General features: G+C 48.0%; 1 protein-coding gene and 1 non-coding gene across 2 annotated transcripts in view; both read left to right on the top strand.

Annotated features, from left to right (window-relative positions):
* Positions 1 to 24,077, top strand: part of VEPH1 (ventricular zone expressed PH domain containing 1) — a 662,929-nt gene that overhangs the window by 274,011 nt on the left and 364,841 nt on the right. The window lies entirely within an intron of this gene.
* Positions 5,393 to 5,574, top strand: LOC121000108. The gene has a single exon (XR_005778748.1). It is a non-coding gene; the product is annotated as a U2 spliceosomal RNA (small nuclear RNA).

Here is a 24,077-nt window from a genome sequence, read left to right as displayed (position 1 = left end):
GTACAGCAGTGATGGAGAGGCTGGCACAGGAGACCTCTGGGGCACTCTCTGTATATAGGGACCAGGCCTGATGGTGGATGAGGTGCCCTGGATGTTGCAGATGTTTAATGTGCCTAGGGAAAGGTCCCTTTAAGTTCATGACACCAGTGCCTGTAACGGTGGCACACCGATTTATAGTTGTAATAAGTGAGGAACACAGTGTTGTGGTGAACCAAACTTTTCTTTACTGGAAACAGTTCAAACTTTATACAATTTAGGTTCAGTTCCACTTTGCAGCGTTAATCAATAGCAGGCTCTTACAACAATGGCAAGTGATGTTCTTTGCAAGATACTCAGAGGGTAAAATCAACACTCACAGACCAGGCGGCACTATTTCCTCAGATATCCTGGCTGTCTGTATCCCAAGGCCCGTATGCCCTAATGCTGGCTTTTATCCTTGGTAGCAATCCTTCTCAGGTATATATCCCTTGCTTTAGGTTAATGATCCTTCTGCCCTTCAGCTTACTTGACTAGCTGGAACACTGGCTCTGCTCTGCTCTGGTTAGGGAACTGCAGGTTTCTCCCAGGAGGAAAACTCTTCTCTTGGGGTGAATCTTCTGAGCTAACAAAGGCTCAGGAACTTCAGGCAGGCTAGACTGCACTTACTAGCCTCCTGGACTGCACTACTCTTCCCTGTCTGGGCCTAACTATATATACTAAGTTCTCACTAGCTCCCTCTAGTGCCTAGGATGCTGAACTACACCCTAACAGGCCTGATACCCGGATAAACAGGAAAATATGCATAAAACATCATATTAACACAAATGTCATGTTAACCCTTGTGTAGTGCCCACATTTACCTAGTGGGACACTACAGATCCACCATACATAATAGGTGATATCACAGCTTATGTACTCCCTACTGATCTCTGCACAGGTCACAGAATATTCCTAGAAAACTCTTCTATACTCAATGAAATCCCTTCCTGTCCATTGTATCTGTGGCCCATGTGGCTGCTCTCAGGAAGTCTTGACATATTTAGGCCTAGTGGTCTGTGCAAAAACTACATGATTAAAAAAAAATATTAACTATAGATAGTGGCATTGAAAATTTAAAAAAATCATCAGATATTTAAAAAAAAAAGTTTAAACAATAGATCATTTTCTGATGACACATTCCTTTTAAGAAAGTAACATGAAGAATGTGGGGATTTGGTGCACATTCCTTATCCTTTCTTTTCATTTCAAGGGGGCATGCTTTTGTCAGTGTTTGGTAAATCAGTACTGTAGCTCGAAAACTGGAAAAGCCTGACAGTAGAGTTGAGCGGACACCTGGATGTTCGGGTTCGACGGGTTCGGCCGAACTTCACAAAAAAGATCGCGTTCGGGACCCGAACTTGACCCCGAACCCGAACCCCATTGAAGTCAATGGGGACCCAAACTTTTGAGCACTAAAATGGTTGTAAAAATGTCATGGAAAGGGCTAGAGGGCTGCGAAAGGCATCAAAATGTGGTTAAGAGCATGGCAAGTACTCTGCAAACAAATGTGGATAGGGAAATGACTTTAAATAACATAAAATACATAAAAATAAAAAATCATAATCTTGATCTAGGAGGACGAGGTCCATATGGAGTAGGAGGTTGAAGATGCGGTGGATATGGCAGTGTAGGTGGAAGCGGTGGTGGAGGAGGAGGAGGTAGCCTACACTGCTTTTTGGTGTTAAATTAATTTTTTTAAATTAGGGTACACCCCAAAACATTGGGAAATATAACCTGTGATAACCCCCTCCAGTCGTGCTAAACACACGTTCAGACAATACACTGTCTGCATGGCAGGCCAGCACCTCCAAGGCGTAAAGGGGAAACTCAGGTCATGTGCCCAGTTTGGAGACCCAGAAGTTGAAGGGGGCAGACCCGTCATTCAGTATGTGTAGGCATGTACACACATACTGCTCCACCATGTTGGTGAAATGCTACCTCCTGCTAAGACGTTCCATATCAGCTGGTGGTGCTGGTTGTTGTGGCGTGCTGACAAAGCTTTTCCAAATTTCGGCCATGCTAACCCTGCCTTCCGAGGTGCTGGATGTGCCCCAGCTGCGTTGGCGACCTCTTCCTCCTCCTCTGCCTTTGCCTTGTGCTTCCACTGAGCCCCCGCTGTCAGGTGGGAATGTCACCAGCAGCGCGTCTACCAGCGTGCGCTTGTACTCGCGCATCTCACGATCACGCTCCAGTGACGGAATTAAGGACGGGGATCCAGCAGTGTGGCCACCCAGTAATCAGCACACGTCAGAATGTGGGCAACTCGGCGGTCGTTGCGGAGACACTGCAGCATGTAATCGCTCATGTGTGCCAGGCTGCCCAGAGGCAATGAAATGCTGTCCTCTGTGGGAGGTGTATCATCTGTGTCCTCTGTATCCCCCCAGCCACGCACCAGTGATGGCCATGAGCTTGTCTGGGTGCCACCCTGCTGTGAACAAGGTTCCTCCTCCTCCATCTTCTCATCCACCACCTCGTCATCCTCCAGAACTGTGCCCTGGCTGGACAATTGTGTACCTGGTGTTTGTGGGTGCAGGAACCCACCCTCGGAGCCACTTGCGAATGACTGGCCGGAAACCCTACGAAATAATCCCTCTTCCTCCTCCTTCTCCTCCTGTGCCACATCCTCTTCCATCATCGCCAGCAGCGTTTTTTCAAGGAGGCATAGAAGTGGGATAGTAACGCTGAGAACAGCGTTGTTAGCACTGGCCATGTTGGTGGAGTACTCGAAACAGCGCAACAAGGAACACAGGTCTCGCATGGAGGCCCAATCATTCGTGGTGAAGTGGTGCTGTTCCGCAGAGCGACTCACCCGTGCGTGCTGCAGATGAAACTCCACTATCGCCTGCTGCTGCTCGCACAGTCTGGCCAGCATGTGCAAGGTGGAGTTCCACCTTGTGGGCATGTCGCATATAAGGCGGTGAGCGGGAAGGCAGAAGTTACGCTGCAGTGCTGACAGGCGAGCAGCAGCAGGGTGAGAACGCTGAAAGCGCGCACGGACGGCCCGCACTTTATGCAGCAGCTCTGACATATCGGGGTAATTTTTAAGAAATCTCTGCACCACCAAATTTAGCACATGCACCAGGCAAGGGATGTGCGTCAAACCGGCTAGTCCCAGAGCTGCTACAAGATTTTGCCCATTATCGCACACTACCAGGCCGGCGCTTGAGGCTCACTGGCACCAACCAAGGTCCGTCCACAGCTCCTGCGCGGTGTGGGATTTGTCCCCCAAACAGATAAGTTTTAAAACTGCCTGCTGTTTACCCCTGGCTGTGCTGAAGTTGGTGGTGAAAGTGTTATGGTGACCGGATGAGGAGTCGGTAGAGGATGAGGAAGCGGAGTAGGAGGAGGAAGCAACAGGAGGCAAACTGAAGCGCCCTGCAATCCTCGGTGATGGAAGGACATGTGGCAAACTGCTATCCGCCTCAGGCCCAGCCGCCACTGCATTTACCCAGTGTGCTGTTATGGAGATATAACGTCCCTGACCGTGCTTACTGGTCCACGTATCCGTAGTCAGGTGCACCTTGCCACAGATGGCATTGCGCAGTGCACACCTGATTTTGTCCCCCACTTGGTTGTGCAGGGAAGGGATGGCTCGCCTGGAAAAGTAGTGGCGGCTGGGCACAACGTACTGTGGGACAGCCACCGCCATAAGGCTTTTAAAACTCTCCGTCTCCACCAGACGGAATGACAGCATTTCAAAGGCTAGTAATTTAGAAATGCTGGCATTCAGGGCCAGGGATCGTGGGTGGGTAGGGGGGTACTTCCTCTTCCGCTCCAGTGTTTGGGAGATGGAGAGCTGAACGCTTCTGTGCGACATTGTGCTGATGCTTGGTGACCCAGGTGGTGGTGTTGCTGACAGATCCTCTGCGGGGTGGCAGGTGGCACTGTCACTCCAGAGGTGGATGAAGAGGCCGAGACTGCAGCAGAAGAGGAAGCAGGAGGAGCCAGAGACCTTTCTTGATTTTTGAGGTATCTACTCCACTGCAGCTCGTGCTTTGCACTTAAATGCCTGGTCATGCAGGTTGTGTTCAGGTTGAGAACGTTTATGCCTCGCTTGAGGCTCTGATTGCACAGTGTACAAACCACTCGTGTCTTGTCATCAGCACATTGTCTGAAGAACTGCCACACCAGGGAACTCCTTGGAGCTGGCTTTGGTGTGCTCGGTCCCTTGCTGCGGTGGGCAGTAGCAGGCGTACTGTCTAGAGGACGGCCGCTCCGCTTTTGCACCCTGCTCCCTCTTCTGCTGTGCTGGTGGCTCTATGCGACCACTGCCTCTTCCTCTGAACTACACAGGTCACTCGCATGACCTTGTTTCCATGTGGGGTTGAGGACCTCACCGTCCTCCACATCATCTTCCACCCAGTCTTCACCCCTGCCCTCCTTGTCAGTCTGCACACTTTCGAAAGCCCCAGCAGTTGGCACCTGTGTTTCGTCATCATCCGAGACGTGCTGCGTAGTGATGTCGCGAACATAAAATTTTCCGTTCGTGAACGGCGAGCGCGAATTTTCGCAAATGTTCGCGAACGTGCGAACCAGGGGCGAACCGCCATAGACTTAAATAGGCAGGCGAATTTTAAAACCCACAGGGACTCTTTCTGGCCACAATAGTGATGGAAAAGTTGTTTCAAGGGGACTAACACCTGGACTGTGGCATGACGGAGGGGGATCCATGGCAAAACTCCCATGGAAAATTACGTAGTTGATGCAGAGTCAGGTTTTAACCCATAAAGGGCATAAATCACCTAACATTCCTAAATTGTTTGGCATAACGTGCTTTAAAACATCAGGTATGATGTTGTATCGATCAGGTAGTGTAAGGGTTACGCCTGCTTCACAGTGACAGACCAAACTCCCCGTTTAACGCACCGCAAACAACCGCAAACAGTACATTTGCACAACTGCAAACTCCCCATTTGCACAAGGTTGGATACCAAGCTAGCCATGTCCCGTTCCTTGTCCTCACTGACGTCATTGAAGGTCTCTTCCTCCACCCAGCCACGTACAACAGCAAGGGTCCCCGAAAGGTGACAACAAGCCCCCTGGGACGCCTGCTGTGGTTGGTCTTCCTCAAAGCCATCTTCCTCCTCTGACTCCTCTCTCTGCGTTGCCGCAGGTCCAGCAATCGACGACGACAAGGCTGCTTCTGGTGGTGATGGTGACCACAACTCTTCCTCTTCATGCTCATCTACGGCCTGATCCAGCACTCTTCGCAGGGCACGCTCCAGAAAAAACGCATATGGGATGAGGTCGATGATGTTGCCTTGGGTTTAACTGACCAGGTTTGTCACCTCCGCAAAAGGACGCATGAGCCTACAGCCATTGTGCATGAGCGTTCAGTAACGCGGCCAAAAAATACCCAGCTCCGCAGAGATTGTCCTCTTTTTTTTAAATTAAAAAAAATCTGTTCTTAACAGTTTAATCTCTGTTTTGTCCCCTATCAGGGGCCGGTGTATGGAATAGATTTTAGGAACCGGGAGATGGGAAAAGATGCTTGGTCGGTCATCTCTCTTCCAATTTGGGGCACTGCGCGTACGGCTTGCAATCTTGCAATCTAATGTGCCACCAGATATGAGTGGTATGTTTAGTACTATTCCTATCAGTTTAATCCCTGTTACGTCCCCTATCAGGGGACGTGTATGTATTAGATTTTAGGAACTGGGAGATGAGAAAAGATGCTTGGTCGGTCATCTCACTTCCAATTTGGGGCACTGCGCGTACGGCTTGCAATCTTGCAATCTAATGTGCCACCAGATATGAGTAGTATGTTTAGTACTATTCCTATCAGTTTAATCCCTGTTACGTCCCCTATCAGGGGACGTGTATGTATTTGATTTTAGGAACCAGGAGATGGGAAAAGATGCTTCGTCGGTCCTCTCACTTCCAATTTGGGGCACTGCGCGTACGGCTGGCAATCTTGTAATCTAATGTGCCACCAGATATGAGTGGTATGTTTAGCACTATTCCTATCAGTTTAATCCCTGTTACGTCCCCTATCAGAGGACGTGTATGTATTAGATTTTAGGAACCGGGAGATGGGAAAAGATGCTTGGTCGGTCCTCCTACTTCCAATTTGGGGCACTGCGCGTGCAATGTACTGTGCCACCAGATAGGAGTGGTGTGTTAAGTAGTACTATTCCTATCAGTTTAATCCCTGTTACGTCCCCTATCAGAGGACGTGTATGGAATAGATTTTAGACAACCGCAAAGAGTAAATTTTATTTCTCTATGCGTCAATCTTGGTGTAGTGATGACTGTGCTCGTGCGCACGTTTGGGAGATTGCAGGCGATGGGGTTTTTTCAAAGCCTATGGTCGTGCTGAGGTAGTTCAGTGACAGTTAAGTGACCCAGAAAACAATGATTCTGCAGTGTGGGCCCATTGTTGGCCTAGTAGGCTTTAATGATCACCTTAGATGATCACAAAGAAAATTAATGTTTTTTCTATGCAAAATTATCCAGCCGACCGCTTTTGGTCTGTTCACAATGAAGCAACGACCTTATCATCTGGGGTGTGCCAACATTGCCATTGCCAACACACTCATAGAGGTGGTCGCTTCATTGTGATACGCAAGCCCCTTCACCACAACAAGGTAACGATCACGAAGGGGAATTGACACATGTATGTGCCTTTTTTTTGTTTTGTTTTTGCAGCTACAGTGCAGCACCAGAGGCCAGAAAAATTAGGCATGTACACATGCCTGAAAAATTAGGTATTGTTGCAGCCGCTGCTGTAGCAGCGGCCAGAAAAATGGATGTTTTCCAGGCAGAAAGTGCCCTAAAACATTGCGGCCTGAACCCTAGTTGGTGGCGGATAAGTTACGCAAGTCATCCGGCATTCAGAGATAAAATACAGCAGCGTGTGGACCATTTTTAGCCCAAGGCAGCTCATCTCATCAGCAGGGCCGGACTGGCCTGCTGGGATACCGGGAAATTTCCCGGTGGGCCGGCAAGCCTGAGTGCCGCAAGGCCGCGGCCCTGGTGACAAGTGGGGGCGGCCGCGGCCGGCGGCAGGGCAGAGCAGGAGATGAGCGCTTCCATTGCGGAAGCGCTCATCTCCATAGTCATCTGTATTGCCGTCCTCAGGACGGCAATACAGATGCCTGTGCTGCGGCAGAGGAGGGAGAGGTGTGTCCCCTCCTGTTCCTCTGATAGGCTGCCGGCCTAGTGCTGGCAGCCTATCAGAGGCCGGTGCAGGCGGCGCGATGACGTAATCGCGTCGCCTGACTGCCGTATAGCGAGGGACACAGACTGAAGAGGCGGCCTGCATCGCATCACATTGCTGGAGATAAGTATAAGTGTATTCTTTTTTTTTTTTTTTTTTTTTAATATAGGTACAATACTGGGCAGGCACATGATAAGGGGGGCTACTGGGCTGGGCTGGCACATGATAAGGGGGGCTACTGGGCTGGCACATGATAAGGGGGGGACTGCTGGGCTGGCACATGATAAGGGGGGCTACTGGGCAGGTACATGATAATGGGGGGACTACTGGGCTGGGCTGGCACATGATAAGGGGGGCTACTGGGCTGGGATGGCACATGATAAGGGGGGACTGCTGGGCTGGCACATGATAATGGGGGGACTACTGGGCTGGGCTGGCACATGATAAGGGGGGACTACTGGGCTGGGCTGGCACATAAGGGGGGCTACTGGGCTGGGCTGGCACATGATAAGGGGGGACTACTGGGCTGGCACATGATAAGGGGGGCTACTGGGCTGGCACATGATAAGGGGGGCTACTGGCACATGATATGGGGGGACTACTGGCACATGATATGGGGGGGCTACTGGCACATGATATGGGGGGGCTACTGGCACATGATATGGGGGCACTCTGGCTACTGGCACATGATGATATGGGGGCACTCTGGCTACTGGCATATGATGATATGGGGGCACTCTGGCTACTGGCACATGATATGGGGGCACTCTGGCTACTGGCACATGATAATGGGGGGGCTCTGGCTACTGGCACATGATATGGGGGGGCTCTGGCTACTGGCACATGATATGGGGGGGCTCTGGCTACTGGCACATGATATGGGGGGCTCTGGCTACTGGCACATGATGGTGGGGGGGCTCTTATTTCTGGCACATGATTGGGGGCACTCTGGCTACTGGCACATGATATGGGGGGGCTACTGGCACATGATATGGGGGGGCTACTGGCACATGATATGGGGGGGCTACTGGCACATGATATGGGGGGGCTACTGGCACATGATATGGGGGGGCTACTGGCATATGATGATATGGGGGCACTCTGGCTACTGGCATATGATGATATGGGGGCACTCTGGCTACTGGCACATGATGATATGGGGGCGCTCTGGCTACTGGCACATGATATGGGGGGGCTCTGGCTACTGGCACATGATATGGGGGGCTCTGGCTACTGACACATGATATGGGGGGGCTCTGGCTACTGGCACATGATATGGGGGGGCTCTGGCACATGATAAGGGAGGCTACTGGCACATGATAAGAGGGGCTACTGGCACATGATATGGGGGGCTCTGGCTACTGACACATGATATGGGGGGGCTCTGGCTACTTGCACATGATATGGGGGGGCTCTGGCACATGATAAGGGGGGCTACTGGCACATGATAAGAGGGGCTACTGGCACATGATATGGGGGGGCTACTGGCACATGGTATGGGGGCACTCTGGCTACTGGCACATGATATGGGGGGGCTCTGGCTACTGGCACATGATATGGGGGGGGGCTCTGGCTACTAGCACATGATATGGGGGGCTCTGGCTACTGGCACATGATGGTGGGGGGCTCTTATTACTGGCACATGATTTGGGGCATCTATGGGGGCACATCTTACTGCAGATTATTGGGGGGCACTATAGGGGCATCTACTGAGGCTAAAAAGAAGATATTTTATATGGGGGGCTCTGTATAGGGGCATTTTATACTGGGACACATTATGGTGGGTACTATGGGGAAGGGGGGGGGAGCACTATGGGGGTCATCTACGGGGGCACTGAGAAGGGGTATTTTATATTGGCACATTATGGGAACATTAGCTCAACTGGGGGCATTACAAAGGGGTATGTTTTGCATATTATAAGGAGAATTATTACTACTGGGGGGGCATTATGGTGGGCTTTATTACTCCCCCATGGTATGACCCCCTAGTAGCAGCACCAGCCTCTCTCTGCTCTGCTATCCCTCTGCCCCTTCTCCATATCCTTATTATGAAATCTTTCTCATTAGGATAAAGCACAACATCAGCTCCGCCGAGCCCCCGGCCAAGTGTTGAAGTGGCGTCCGAGATCCCCAAGGGCCAAGTCAAGTAACTGTAAGTTTTTATGGGGGTTCTACAAAAGAGCTATCGTGGGGCAAAGTTCATATTCGTGTTTACACACGTGTTTTAAAATGAATGCTTTCTCCTATTATAAACAAGTAAATAATGACGCAATGCTGTGGGGCTGGTGTGCAACTTTTTCCAGGGCTGGTTTTCATCCCCAGTCCGGCCCTGCTCATCAGGCCTTTTTTAGTCGAATGTATCGCCCACTGTTAGTCCCTTCGGGATCCATGCCTCATTCATCTTAATAAAGGTGAGGTAATCTAGACTTTTTTGACCTAGGCGACTTCTCTTCTCAGTGACAATACCTCCTGCTGCACTAAAGGTCCTTTCTGACAGGACACTTGAAGCGGGGCATGCCAGAAGTTCTATTGCAAATTGGGATAGCTCATGCCACAGGTCAAGCCTACACACCCAGTAGTCAAGGGGTTCATCGCTCCTCAGAGTGTCAATATCTGCAGTTAAAGCGAGGTAGTCTGCTACCTGTCGGTCGAGTAGTTCTCTGAGGGTGGACCCCAAAGGGCTGTGGCGATGCATAGGACTTAAAAAGCTCCACATGTCCTCCATCAACAACACATCTGTAAAGCGTCCTGTCCCTGCCGGCGTGGTCGTGGTAGGAGGAGGATTACTTTCACCTCTTCCCCTGTTAGATTCCCATTGTGCTGTGACATCACCCTTATACGCTGTGTAAAGCATACTTTTTCATTTATTTTGGAACTGCTGCATCCTTTCAGACTTGTGGTAATTCGGCAACATTTCAGGCACTTTCTGCTTATACCGGGGGTCTAGTAGTGTGGCCACCCAGTACAGGTCGTTCTCCTTCAGCCTTTTTATACGAGGGTCCCTCAACAGGCACAACAGCATGAAAGACCCCATTTGCACAAGGTTGGATGCTGAGCTACACATGTCCCGTTCCTCGTCCTCAGTAATCTCACTGAAGGTATGTTCTTCCCCCCAGCCACGTACAACACCACGGGTACCAGATAGGTGACAACGAGCACCCTGGGATGCCTGCTGTGGTTGGTCTTCCTCCTCCTCCTCAAAGCCACATTCCTCCTCTGACTCCTCTTCCTCAGACTCCTCTTCCAGCGTTGCCGCAGGTCCAGGAAGCGATGCTGATAAGGCTGTTTCTGATGGTGATGGTGACCACAACTCTTTCTCTTCCTTTTCACGCTCATCTACGGCCTGATCCAGCACTCTTTGCAGGGCACACTTCAGGAAGAAAACAAATGGGATGATGTCGCTGATGGTGCCTTCGGTGCGACTGACTAGGTTTGTCACCTCCTCAAAAGGACGCATGAGCCTACAGGCATTGCGCATGAGCGTCCAGTAACGTGGCAAAAAAATTCCCAGCTCCGCAGAGGCTGTCCTAGCACCCCGGTCATACAAATACTCGTTGATGGCTTTTTCTTGTTGGAGCAGGCGGTCGAACATTAGGAGTGTTGAATTCCAACATGTCGGGCTGTCGCAAATCAAGCGCCTCACTGGCATATTGTTTCGCTGGATATCTGAAAAGTGCGCCATGGCCGTGTAGGAACGCCTGAAATGGCCACACACCTTCCTGGCCTGCTTGAGGACGTCCTGTAAGCCTGGGTACTTATGCACAAAGCGTTTTACGATCAGATTACACACATGTGCCATGCACGGCACATGTGTCAACTTGCCCAAATTCAATGCCGCCAACAAATTTCTTCAGTTGTCACACACCACTTTGCCGATCTCCAGTTGGTGCGGAGTCAGCCACTGATCCACCTGTGCGTTCAGGGCGGACAGGAGTGCTGGTCCGGTGTGACTCTCTGCTTTCAGGCAAGTCAACCCCAAGACGGCGTGACACTGTCGTATCCGGGATGTGGAATAGCCCCTGGGGGGTGCCGTTGATGTGGAGGAAGACGCAGCAGCAGAAGAGGACTCAGCCAAGGAGGTTATGGAAGAGGATGGAGTAGGAGGAGTAGAGGAGGTGGCAGCAGGCCTGCCTGCAAGTCGTGGCGGTGTCACCAACTCCTCTGCAGAGCCACGCATTCCATGCTTGGCAGCCGTCAGCAGGTTTACCCAATGCGCAGTGTAGGTGATACCTTCCACTGCGGTGTCCCAATAGCTACAAATTTTTTGAAGGCCTCAGACTCCACCAGCTTGTATGGTAAAAGCTGGCGGGCTAAGAGTTCAGACAAGCCAGCTGTCAGACGCCGGGCAAGGGGGTGACTTTGTGACATTGGCTTCTTACGCTCAAACATGTCCTTGACAGACACTTGACTGTGGGCAGATGAGCAGGAACTGCTCAAGGCGAGAGACGGAGTGGCGGATGGTTGAGAGGGGGCAAGGAGGACAGCAGTGGTTGACGTGGCTGAAGATGCTGGACCAGGAGGAGGATGGCGGCTTTGAGTTTGTGTGCTGCTTGTACTCATGTGTTGATCCCATAGGCGTTTGTGATGTGCGATCATGTGCCTTCGCAAAGCAGTTGTACCTAGGTGGGTGTTGGACTTCCCACGACTCAGTTTATTTTGGCACAGGTTGCAAATGGCATCGCTGTTGTCAGAGGCAGACACACAAAAAAAATGCCACACTGCTGAGCTCTGCAATGACGGCATTCTGGTGGTGGCAACAGCATGCATTGATTGGCCTGCTGTCTGGCTGACCCCGGGTGCCGATGCATGCTGTCTGACTGTGCCACTAGCACCTTGCGACGACCTCCCCCTGCTTCCAACTTGTCTCCACTGGTGCTAGTGTTGGTGGTGGCGGCAGGCGGGTGAGTGGTAACTTGAGAGGTACCCGAAGCTGAGCTGGAGGAGGATGGTGCGTCAAGGTTCTGAGCGGAAGCTGTAGAAGATTGGGTGTCTTGTGTTAGCCAGTCAACTATGTGCTCAGAACTTTTCGAGTTCAGGGTACGTGGCCTCTGAAGACTGGGCATTATTCTAGGGCCAAAGGGAATCACAGCACCACGACCACGACGGCCCCTGCGGGGTGGCCTGCCTCTGCCTGTCATTTTTTTTTTATTCGTTAAGTTGTACTATGTGTGCAAGATACTGTGACACCAGATATGAGTTGCGCTGGTGACACTATGCACTTGCAGCTGGGCCTTAAACACACAAACACGTGTGTGCAACTGACTGCTATTTATTCACAGTCAAAATTGTTGTTTTTCTTTAAATGAAATCGAATGTGACACCAGATATGAGTTGCGCGGAAGTGACACTATGCGCTTGCAGCTGGGCCTTAAACACACAAACACGTGTGTGCAACTGACTGCTATTTATTCACAGTCAAAATTGTTGTTTTTCTTTAAATGGAATCGAATGTGACACCAGATATGAATGGCGCTGAATTGACACTATGCGCTTGCAGCTGGGCCTTCAACACACAAACACGTGTGTGCAACTGACTGCTATTTATTCACAGTCAAAATTGATGTTTTTCTTTAAATGGAATTGAATGTGACACCAGATATGAGTTGCGCTGAAGTGACACTATGCACTTGCAGCTGGGCCTTAAACACACAAACACGTGTGTGCAACTGACTGCTATTTATTGACAGTCAAAATTGTTGTTTTTATTTAAATGGAATCGAATGTGACACCAGATATGAATGGCGCTGAAGTGACACTATGCGCTTGCAGCTGGGCCTTAAACACACAAACACGTGTGTGCAACTGACTGCTATTTATTCACAGTCAAAATGTTTGTTTTTATTTAAATGGAATCTAATGTGACACCAGATATGAATGGCGCTGAAGTGACACTATGCGCTTGCAGCTGGGCCTTCAACACACAAACACGTGTGTGCAACTGACTGCTATTTATTCACAGTCAAAATTGATGTTTTTCTTTAAATGGAATCGAATGTGACACCAGATATGAGTTGCGCTGAAGTGACACTATGCTCTTGCAGCTAGGCCTTAAACACACAAACACGTGTGTGCAACTGACTGCTATTTATTCACAGTCAAAATTGTTGTTTTTCTTTAAATGGAATCGAATGTGACACCAGATATTAATGGCGCTGAAGTGACACTATGCGCTTGCAGCTGGGCCTTCAACACACAAACACGTGTGTGCAACTGACTACTATTTATTCACAGTCAAAATTTATGTTTTTCTTTAAATGGAATTGAATGTGACACCAGATATGAGTTGCGCTGAAGTGACACTATGCACTTGCAGCTGGGCCTTAAACACACAAACACGTGTGTGCAACTGACTGCTATTTATTCACAGTCAAAATTGTTGTTTTTCTTTAAATGGAATCGAATGTGACACCAGATATGAGTTGCGCTGAAGTGACACTATGCGCTTGCAGCTGGGCCCTTAAACACACAAACACGTGCGTGCAACTGACTGCTATTTATTCACAGTCAAAATGGTTGTTTTTCTTTAAATGCAATCGAATGTGACACCAGATATGAGTTGCGCTGAAGTGACACTATGCGCTTGCAGCTGGGCCTTAAACACACAAACACGTGTGTGCAGCTGACTGCTATTTATTCACAGTCAAAATTGTTGTTTTTCTTTAAATGGAATCGAATGTGACACCAGATATGAATGGCGCTGAAGTGACACTATGCGCTTGCAGCTGGGCCTTCAACACACAAACACGTGTATGCAACTGACTGCTATTTATTCACAGTCAAAATTGATGTTTTTCTTTAAATGGAATTGAATGTGACACCAGATATGAGTTGCGCTGAAGTGACACTATGCGCTTGCAGCTGGGCCTTAAACACACAAACACGTGTGTGCAACTGACTGCTATTTATTCACAGTCAAAATGGTTGTTTTTCTTTAAATGCAATCGAATGTGACACCAGATATGAGTTGCACTGAAGTGACACTATGCGCTTGCAGCTGGGCCTTAAACACACAAACACGTGTGTGCAACTGACTGCTATTTATTCACAGTCAAAATTTTTCTTTAAATGGAATCGAATGTGACACCAGATATGAGTTGCGCTGGTGACACTGTGCACTTGCAGGGCATGAAACACAAGCGCGTGCCGGCAACTGACTTCTATTATATTACAGTCAAAATATTTTTTATTTTTTTTAATGCAAGCTACTGTGACACCATATATGAGTGGTGGCACTGGGCAAGTGGGCACAGTATACGCTGTGAGCCTGACACACACGCTGGCAGGCAGGCAACTGCAATTATATTACACAGGAAAAAAAGGGCTTTTTAGGGTGCTGTCAGGATACACTAGCCTAGCTATCGATTTCCCCATTAAATCAGCAGAAGCTACACTGTCCCTCCTCTCACTAAGACTGCAGCTTCCAAATGAATCTAAAATGGATGCTGTCCAGGAGGTGGGAGGGTCTGGGAGGGAGAGTCTGCTGCTGATTGGCTGGAATGTGTCTGCTGACTGTGAGGTACAGGGTCATTAGGAACCCAGCTCTAAGTTGAATTCGCAATGCGATTAATATAACCTGTATTAATCGCATTGCGATTACAACTTAGATCTGAGTTCCTAATGGTTGTATTGCTAGAATTGACGAATATAACGAATATAGCACTATATTCTCAATCTTATATTCTAGCAATACAACAACCATTAGGAACCCAGCTCTAAGTTGAATTCGCAATGCGATTAATATAACCTGTATTAATCACATTGCGATTAAAACTTAGTCAAATTTGTGACACTGCAGCTTCCGAATTAATCTAAAATGGATGCTGTCCAGGAGGTGGGAGGGTCTGGGAGGGAGGGTATGATGCTGATTGGCTGGAATGTGTCTGCTGACTGTAAGGTACAGGGTCAAAGTTTACACAATGATTACGAATAGGGGGCGGACCGAACATCGCATATGTTCGCCCGCCACGGCGAACGTGAACAAGCGATGTTCGCCGGTAACTATTCGCCAGCGAATAGTTCGGGACATCTCTAGTGCTGCGATGGTCCTCCCATGTACTTATTTTGAAACATAAGTGGTTGGGCATCGGTCCACTCAATCTCTTCCACTTCTGTGGCAGGGATAGGTGGATGGCCCTGGGAAACCCTGCTAACAGAGTCATTAAAAAGCAGAAGAGACTGCTGCATGACTTGGGGCTCAGACTGCTTGGCTGATTTGCAAGGGGGTGAGGTGAAAGACTGATGGACATCGGCTGCAGGTGCCAACTCTGATCTTTCAGCAGTAGACTGGGTGGGAGACAATGTGAAGGAACTGGAGGCACTGTCAGCAACATAATCTACTATCGCCTGTACTTGTTCAGGCCTCACCATTCGTAGAGCCGCATTAGGCCTGACCAAATACCACTGCAGGTTTTGTCGCCAACTCGCACCTGAGGAAGGTGTTTCACTTGTGCGTGTAGATCGACCACGTCCTCTCCCTGCAACAGGAGCTCCACCAGCAGCACCACGACCTGGGCCACGTCCCTTATTTGACGCTCTCTTCATATTTCTCTAATTTAGGATCTTGCCCTAAATGGGTGTTTAATTAATAGCAGAATAGAACGACAGTATGTAAAGATTGGATCTCACACGTACAGATGCAGACTAGGCCGCAATTAAAGTCCTTTGCCCAAAATGGGTGTTTGTTTAATAGCAGAGTATGACACCAGTATATAACCCTTGAATTTCACACGTGCAGATGCAGCAAGGGCTGTAAAATTGTGTATTTTGCCGAAAAAGGGTGTTTTATAAATAGCAGAATAGAACCACAGTATCTAAAGTGTGTATCTCACACGTTCAGATGCAGACTGGGCCGCAATTTAAGTTTTTTGCCCAAAATGGCTGTTTTATTAATAGCAGAATAGAACCACAGTATGTAAAGGGTGCATCTCACTCGTACAGATCCAGACTAGGCCGCGATTAAAGATTATTGGCCAAAATGGGTGTTTTATTAATAGCAGAATAGAACCACAGTATCTAAAGGGTGTATCTCACAATGACATATGCAGCAAAGGCTGCAAAATTATGTTTTTTGTCCAAAATGGGTGTTTTTTTAATAACAGAATATTACAGCAGTATATAACGCTTGAATTTCACACATGCAGATGCAGCAAGGGCTGTAAAATTTTGTATTTTGCACAAAAAGGGTGTTTTTTTAAACCCAGAAAATAATAGTTGTATTTCTAGCTTAAATTGCACACTGATTAATGAGGCAGAGGCACAAATGTCGCAGGACAATTTTCATAATGATAGTCTATGTAGTCGCACTGCGACATGCGACAAGATGGATTTTTTGCGAATGTCGCAGTCGAAGCATGTCGCATGTCGCACCATAGACTATCATTATAAAAATTGTCGCACAACATTGGTGCGACAAAATGTCGCGCGACACATGTTGCAGTGTAGTTGTGCCCTATGTGTCGCGCGACCTATTGTCGCTCGACACATGTCGTCCTGAAGACCTAGCCTTAAGCAACTTTCCAGGCTCCCTTTTTTTAGGTTATTTCTTCTTATTTTATTTTTTATTATTTTAATAATTTTTTTGGTTATTTTAGGTACATTTCCCTCACTGTATGTGTGCCGTACTGACGTCCTGGTATGCCTGTTATAAATGTGTTTATACACAGCAGCCAGTCTTATGAGGCAAACATGCAAAGGGGAAGGAGCGAGCAGCAGCCTGGACCAGTGACAAAACAGGAGGTGTGATTCAGACTACCTCTGACTGGCTGTGCACAATGTAGCTAAACAATAACTGTGATCATAGTTATCACTAGAGATGAGCGAATCGAAGCTGACGAAGTGGAATTCGATACGAATTTCAGGAAAAATTCGATTCGCACTGAAGCTGAATTTCCTCACGCTTCGTGGTAACAAATGAAATTTTTTCCTAAAATGGTTGCTGCACGTGTGAGGACATAGAGAAAGGAACTCTGAGAAGGCGGGATCACCCATAATTCCATGAATGCAGCCAATCAGCAGCCAGCCCTGTGATGTCACAGCCCTATAAATAGCCTCAGCCATCTTAGATTCTATTTACCAGTGTACTTAGTGCAGGAAGAGACGTCAGCAGGCGCTAGGGACAGTGTTAGAAAAAACTTAATTGTGCTACAAAACAAGATTTGCAAGTGCAGGGAAAGATTATTCAAGGTGTAGGGAGGAATCATTCCACAGCATTTATGTTGAACAGGGTTCAGTAGGGGAGGTTACAGACTGGGTAATAGGAACAATCCTATTACACCTTGCTGCAATGACTGGGGATCCAAATTGCCTTTATACAGCTCTGTAATTCCAGCAAACCATTCTTGTTATTGGGGTGCAAGTGCTGTTTGATACAGCCATTAACAGGGTTTATTACAAGGAAATATTTCTACATCTTATTTGCCCTAGTGTGGGGCAGTTATATGTTCTAAAGAATTTTTTGGCTTGTATTAGTGGGGAAAAAAAGGGCTTATTAGCCGTTGTGTGGTAAAGAGCTAAAATTACAGCCCTTTTTGTCATGTATTAGTGGCAAAAGTAAAATATATTTGCTGCTCAGCAGTGCAGTTATACACTCACCTAAAGAATTATTAGGAACACCTGTTCTATTTCTCATTAATGCAATTATCTAGTCCAGGGGTCTCCAAACCCCGGCCCGCGGGCCACAACCGGCCCGCTTGTGCGTTCGATCCGGCCCGCCCGCAGCTGACAGGTTGCAGGAACGAAAGCCGCACAACCGCCCATGCTGTCACGCTGTGCTTTTTGATTGGCTGCTGGGACCGCCGATGTCCCGGCAACCAGTGACGTCACAGGTGCGGCACCTCCCCTCTTCCCGCCCGCTGTTTGAAATAACAAATCCACGTGTGTAGCAGCGGGCGGGAGTCGGGACTCAGGAGTCCAAGAAGAAAAAAAAAAGAAGAGGAGCAGAAGCCGGCTACAGCGGAGGCAAGTGTTGCACAACGCTGATGGGGACACAATGGGGAACGCTGACATTGCTGTGCTGCGCTGATGGGGACACAAGCTGCTGAGGACACATACTGATGGGGATATTGCTGTGCTGCTGGGGACACTGCTGATGGGGACTTTGCTGTGCTGATGGGGACATTGCTGTTCTGATGGGGACACCGTTGATGAGGACACGGGTGTCCCCATCAATGGTGTCCCCATCAGCACAGCAATGTCCCCATCAGAGGTGTCCCCATCAGCGATGATGGGCACACTGCTGATGGGGACAATTCTGTTCTGATGGGGACATTGCTGGGGACACCGCTGTTTGGCACACTGCTGATGGGGACATGGGTGTCCACATCAATGGTGTCCCCATCAGGATAGCAATGTCCCCATCAGCGGTAACCCCATAATCGATGTCCCCATCAGCACAGCAATGTCCCCATCAGAGGTGTCCCCATCAGCGGTGATGGGGACACATGCTGCTGGGGACACCGCTGACAGGGACATTGCTGTGCTGATGGGGATGTTGCGGTGGACACTGCTGATGGGGACATTGCTGTTCTGATGGGACATTGCTGGGGACACCGCTGATGGGGACATGGGTATCCCCATCAGCGGTGACCCATCATCGGTTTCCACATCAGCACAGCGGCGTCCCCATCAGCAATGATGGGGACGCTGCTAATGTGGAAACTGCTGATGTGAACATTGCTGTGCTGATGGGGACATTGCTGAGGACACCGCTGATTGGCACACTGCTGATGGGGACAAAGGTGTCCCCATCAATGGTGTCCCCATCAGTACAGCAATGTCCCCATCAGCGTCCCCATTCTGATGGGGACATTGCTGTTCTGATGGGGACACCACTGATAGGGACACGGGTGTCCCCATCAACCGCGTCCCCAAAGGCAGTGTCCCCATCAGTGGTGTCCCCATCAGCTGCTAATGGGGACTCCGCTGATGGGGACATTGCTGTTCTGATGGGGACATCATTAATGGGGACATTGCTGTGCTGATGCTGACATTGCTGTTCTGATGGGGACATTGCTGTGCTGATGGGGACACCGCTGATGGGGACATTGCTGTGCTGATGGGGACACCGCTGATGGGGACATTGCTGTGCTGATGGGGACAACGCTGATAGGGACACGGGTGTCCCCATCAATGGTGTCCCCATCAGTGGTGTCCCCATCAGCACAGCAATGTCCCCAACAGCAGCGTCCCCATCAGTGGTGTCCCCATCAGCACAGCAATGTCCCCAACAGCAGCGTCCCCATCAGTGGGTGTCCCCATGATGGGAATATTGTTTTTCTGATGGGAATATTGTTTTTTTGATGGGAATATTTTTTTTTTTATGGGAATATTGCTTTTCTGATGGGGACATTGCTGTTCTGATTTGGCCATTGCTGTTCTGATGGGGACACCGCTGATAGGGACACGGGTGTCCCCATCAATGGTGTCCCCATCAGCCGCGTCCCCAACAGCAGTGTCCCCATCAGTGGTGGCCCCTATCAGCTGCTAATGGGGACTCCGCTGATGGGGACATTGCTGTTCTGATGGGGACATCGTTGATGGGGACATTGCTGTGCTTAAGGGTGACACGGCTGATGGGGACATTGCTGTGCTGATGCTGACATTGCTGTGCTGATGCTGACATTGCTGTGCTGATGCTGACATTGCTGTGCTGATGGGGACATTGCTGTGCTGATGGGGACATTGTTGTGCTGATGCTGACATTGCTGTGCTGATGCTGACATTGCTGTGCTGATTGGGACATTGCTGTGCTGATGGGGACATTGCTGTGCTGATGGGGACATTGCTGTGCTGATGGGGACATTGTTGTGCTGATGCTGACATTGCTGTGCTGATGCTGACATTGCTGTGCTGATGGGGACATTGCTGTGCTGATGGGGACATTGCTGTGCTGATGGGGACATTGTTGTGCTGATGCTGACATTGCTGTGCTGATGGGGACATTGCTGTGCTGATGGGGACATTGCTGTGCTGATGGGGACATTGCTGTGCTGATGGGGACATTGTTGTGCTGATGCTGACATTGCTGTGCTGATGCTGACATTGCTGTGCTGATGCTGACATTGCTGTGCTGATGGGGACATTGCTGTGCTGATGGGGACATTGCTGTGCTGATGGGGACATTGCTGTGCTGATGGGGACATTGCTGTGCTGATGGGGACATTTTTGTGCTGATGGGGACACCGCTGATAGGGACACGGGTGTCTTTGCGTTGTTTTGCTAAAGTTTTTTCTCTTTTGTTCTCAGTCATATCATGCTGATTACAAAAACGATCCATGTAAAATATATACATTTAATTTAATACATAACTGATTTTTTTTTCCGGCCCCCGAATACTTGTAAAATCTTCAATGTGGCCCTCCTGTTGAAAAGTTTGGAGACCCCTGATCTAGTCAACCAATCACATGGCAGTTGCTTCAATGCATTTAGGGGTGTGGTCCTGGTCAAGACAATCTCCTGAACTCCAAACTGAATGTCAGAATGGGAAAGAAAGGTGATTTAAGCAATTTTGAGCGTGGCATGGTTGTTGGTGCCAGACGGGCCGGTCTGAGTATTTCACAATCTGCTCAGTTACTGGGATTTTCACTCACAACCATTTCTAGGGTTTACAAAGAATGGTGTGAAAAGGGAAAAACATCCAGTATGCGGCAGTCCTGTGGGCAAAAATGCCTTGTGGATGCTAGAGGTCAGAGGAGAATGGGCCGACTGATTCAAGCTGATAGAAGAGCAACGTTGACTGAAATAACCACTCGTTACAACCGAGGTATGCAGCAAAACATTTGTGAAGCCACAACACGCACAACCTTGAGGCGGATGGGCTACAACAGCAGAAGACCCCACCAGGTACCACTCATCTCCACTACAAATAGGAAAAAGAGGCTACAATTTGCACGAGCTCACCAAAATTGGACTGTTGAAGACTGGAAAAATGTTGCCTGGTCTGATGAGTCTCGATTTCTGTTGAGACATTCAAATGGCAGAGTCCGAATTTGGCATAAACAGAATGAGAACATGTATCCATCATGCCTTGTTACCACTGTGCAGACTGGTGGTGGTGGTGTAATGGTGTGGGGGATGTTTTCTGGGCACACTTTAGGCCCCTTGGTGCCAAATGGGCATCGTTTAAATGCCACGGGCTACCTGAGCATTGTTTCTGACCATATCCATCCCTTCATGACCACCATGTACCCATCCTCTGATGGCTACTTCCAGCAGGATAATGCACCATGTCACAAAGCTCGAATCATTTCAAATTGGTTTCTTGAACATGACAATGAGTTCACTGTACTAAAATGGCCCTCACAGTCACCAGATCTCAACCCAATAGAGCATCTTTGGGATGTGGTGGAACGGGAGCTTCGTGCCCTGGATGTGCATCCCTCAAATCTCCATCAACTGCAAGATGCTATCCTATCAATATGGGCCAACATTTCTAAAGAATGCTATCAGCACCTTGTTGAATCAATGCCACGTAGAATTAAGGCAGTTCTGAAGGCAAAAGGGGGTCCAACACCGTATTAGTATGGTGTTCCTAATAATTCTTTAGGTGAGTGTATGTTCTAAAGCCTTTTGTGGCGTGTATTAGTGGAAAAAGAAAAAATATATTTGCCGATCAGCAGTGCAGTTCTCTGTTCTAAAGCCTTTTGTGGCGTGTATTAGTATCTATTAGTGGAAAAAGAAAAATATATATTTGCCGCTCAGCAGTGCAGTTATCTTTTCTAAAGCCTTTTGTGGAGTGCATTAGTGGAAAAAGAAAAAATATATTTGGCGATCAGCGGTGCAGTTATCTGTTCTAAAGCCTTTTGTGGCGTATATTAGTGGAAAAAGAAAAAATATATTTGCCACTCGGCAGTGCAGTTATATGTTTTAAAGCCTTTTGTAGCGTGTATTAGTGGAAAAAGAAAAAATATATTTGCCGTTCAGTGGTGCATTTATATGTTCTAAAGCCCTTTTTGGCGTGTATTAGTGGGGAAAAAGAAAAAGGGCTTATTAGCCATTGTGTGGTGAAATGAGAAAATTACGGCCCTTTTTGGTGTGTATTAGTGGCAAATATTTTTCTTTGCTGTTCAACGGTGAGGTTCCATTGTACTACAGCCATTTACAGGGTGTATGAATAGGATAGATACGTTCGTCCTATCAGCTGTTCTGCAGTGAATTGTGGTTGTTATATAAATTTTTTTGGGGTGTATTAATAGGAAAAATAATATGTCTTATTAGCCGGTCTACAGTAAACCTACATTGTTATACTGCCATTGTTAGGGTGTATTAATGGGAAAAATAAGTACGTGTTATTAGCCATTCTGTGGTGAATTTATATTGTCATTCAGTGGTGAAATTTGTGAAACAGCCTTTTTTGGGAAAATTGATGGGTGATTGTAGAACTCCTTTTGCTGTATAGACCGAATTACGTCGATTAGCCATTCGTTGGGGAATTTTAGTGAAACAGCCTTTTTTGGGAAAATTGATGCGTGATTGTAGACCTCATTTTGCTGTATGGACTGAATTACGTAGATTAGCCAGTCATTGGGGAATTTTATTTTGTGAAACTGCCTTTTTTTGGAAAATTGATGGGTGATTGTAGACCTCCTTTTGCTGTATGGACCGATTTACGTCGATTAGCCATTCGTTAGGGATTTTTTTTTGTGAAACAGCCTTATTTAGGAAAATTAATGGGTGATTGTAGAACTCCTTTTGCTGTATGGACCAAATTACGTAGATTAGCCATTCGATGGGAATTTTTTTTTGTGAAAGTCTTTTTTTTGGAAAAATGATGGGTGATTGTACACTTCCTTTTGCTGTATGGACCGAATTATGTAGATTAGCCATTCGTTGGCATTTTTTTTTGTAAAACAGCCTTTTTTGGGAAAATTGATGGGTGATTGTAGACTTCCTTTTGCTGATTTACGTCGATTAGCCATTCGTTGGGGAATATTTTTTGTGAAACAGCATTTTTTAGGAAAATTGATGGGTGATTGTACACTTCCTTTTGCTGTATGGACAGAATTACGTCAATTAGCCATTTGTTGGGGAATTTTTATTTTTAAACAGCCTTTTTTGGGAAAATTTTAGGAAAATTGGTCGGTAGCTGTAACTACGGTCAAGGACAATATATGTACTACGGTCCACTGGGTAAATGTGGTTCCTGCCCAGCCACACCAGCAACTTTGGCAGGTGACCCCGCTTCCGCCTCCACGTTTTCACACCGTTGGTCCTGCAACAATGTCCGCCTCTGCCTCCTCATCCTCCACCAGGAACAATTCACAGTGCTCCTCCAGTCTACCACATGTACAGGGCACGGCGGTGTCAGGCTGTTCTACACCTTGTTTGCCTGGGCGAACTGAGGCACACAGGGGAGGAACTGCTCTGTGTCTTTCAGCAAGAAATCAAATCCTGGCTTTCTCCGTGACAACTCAAAATCGGAACCATGGTGATATAAAATGAGAATGCTCGGACTGGGAGAAAATGTCTGTATGTGGGTAACTGGCTCAGTAATAGAAAACAGAGGGTGGTTAATGGTTCACACTCAGATTGGGTCACTGTCACTAGTGGAGTACCTCAGGGGTCAGTACTGGGCCCTATCCTCTTCAATATATTTAATAATGATCTTGTAGAAGGCTTGCACAGTAAAATATAAATTTTTGCAGATTACACTAAACTGTGTAAAGTAATTGATATGGAAGAGGACAGTATACTGTTACAGATGGATCTGGATAGATTGGAGGCTTGGGCAGGGAAGTGGCAGATAAGATTTAACACTGAAAAATGTAAGGTTATGCACATGGGTAAGAATAATGCAAGTCACCCGTACATATTTAATGGTAAAACACTGGGTAACACTGACATGGAAAAGGACCTAGGAATCTTAGTGAACAGCAAACTAAGCTGTAAAAACCAGTGTCAGGCA

This window comes from Bufo bufo, chromosome 4 (genome assembly GCF_905171765.1).
Source record: "Bufo bufo chromosome 4, aBufBuf1.1, whole genome shotgun sequence".
Lineage (NCBI taxonomy): Eukaryota > Metazoa > Chordata > Amphibia > Anura > Bufonidae > Bufo > Bufo bufo.
This window is presented reverse-complemented; position numbering and strand designations above follow the sequence as displayed.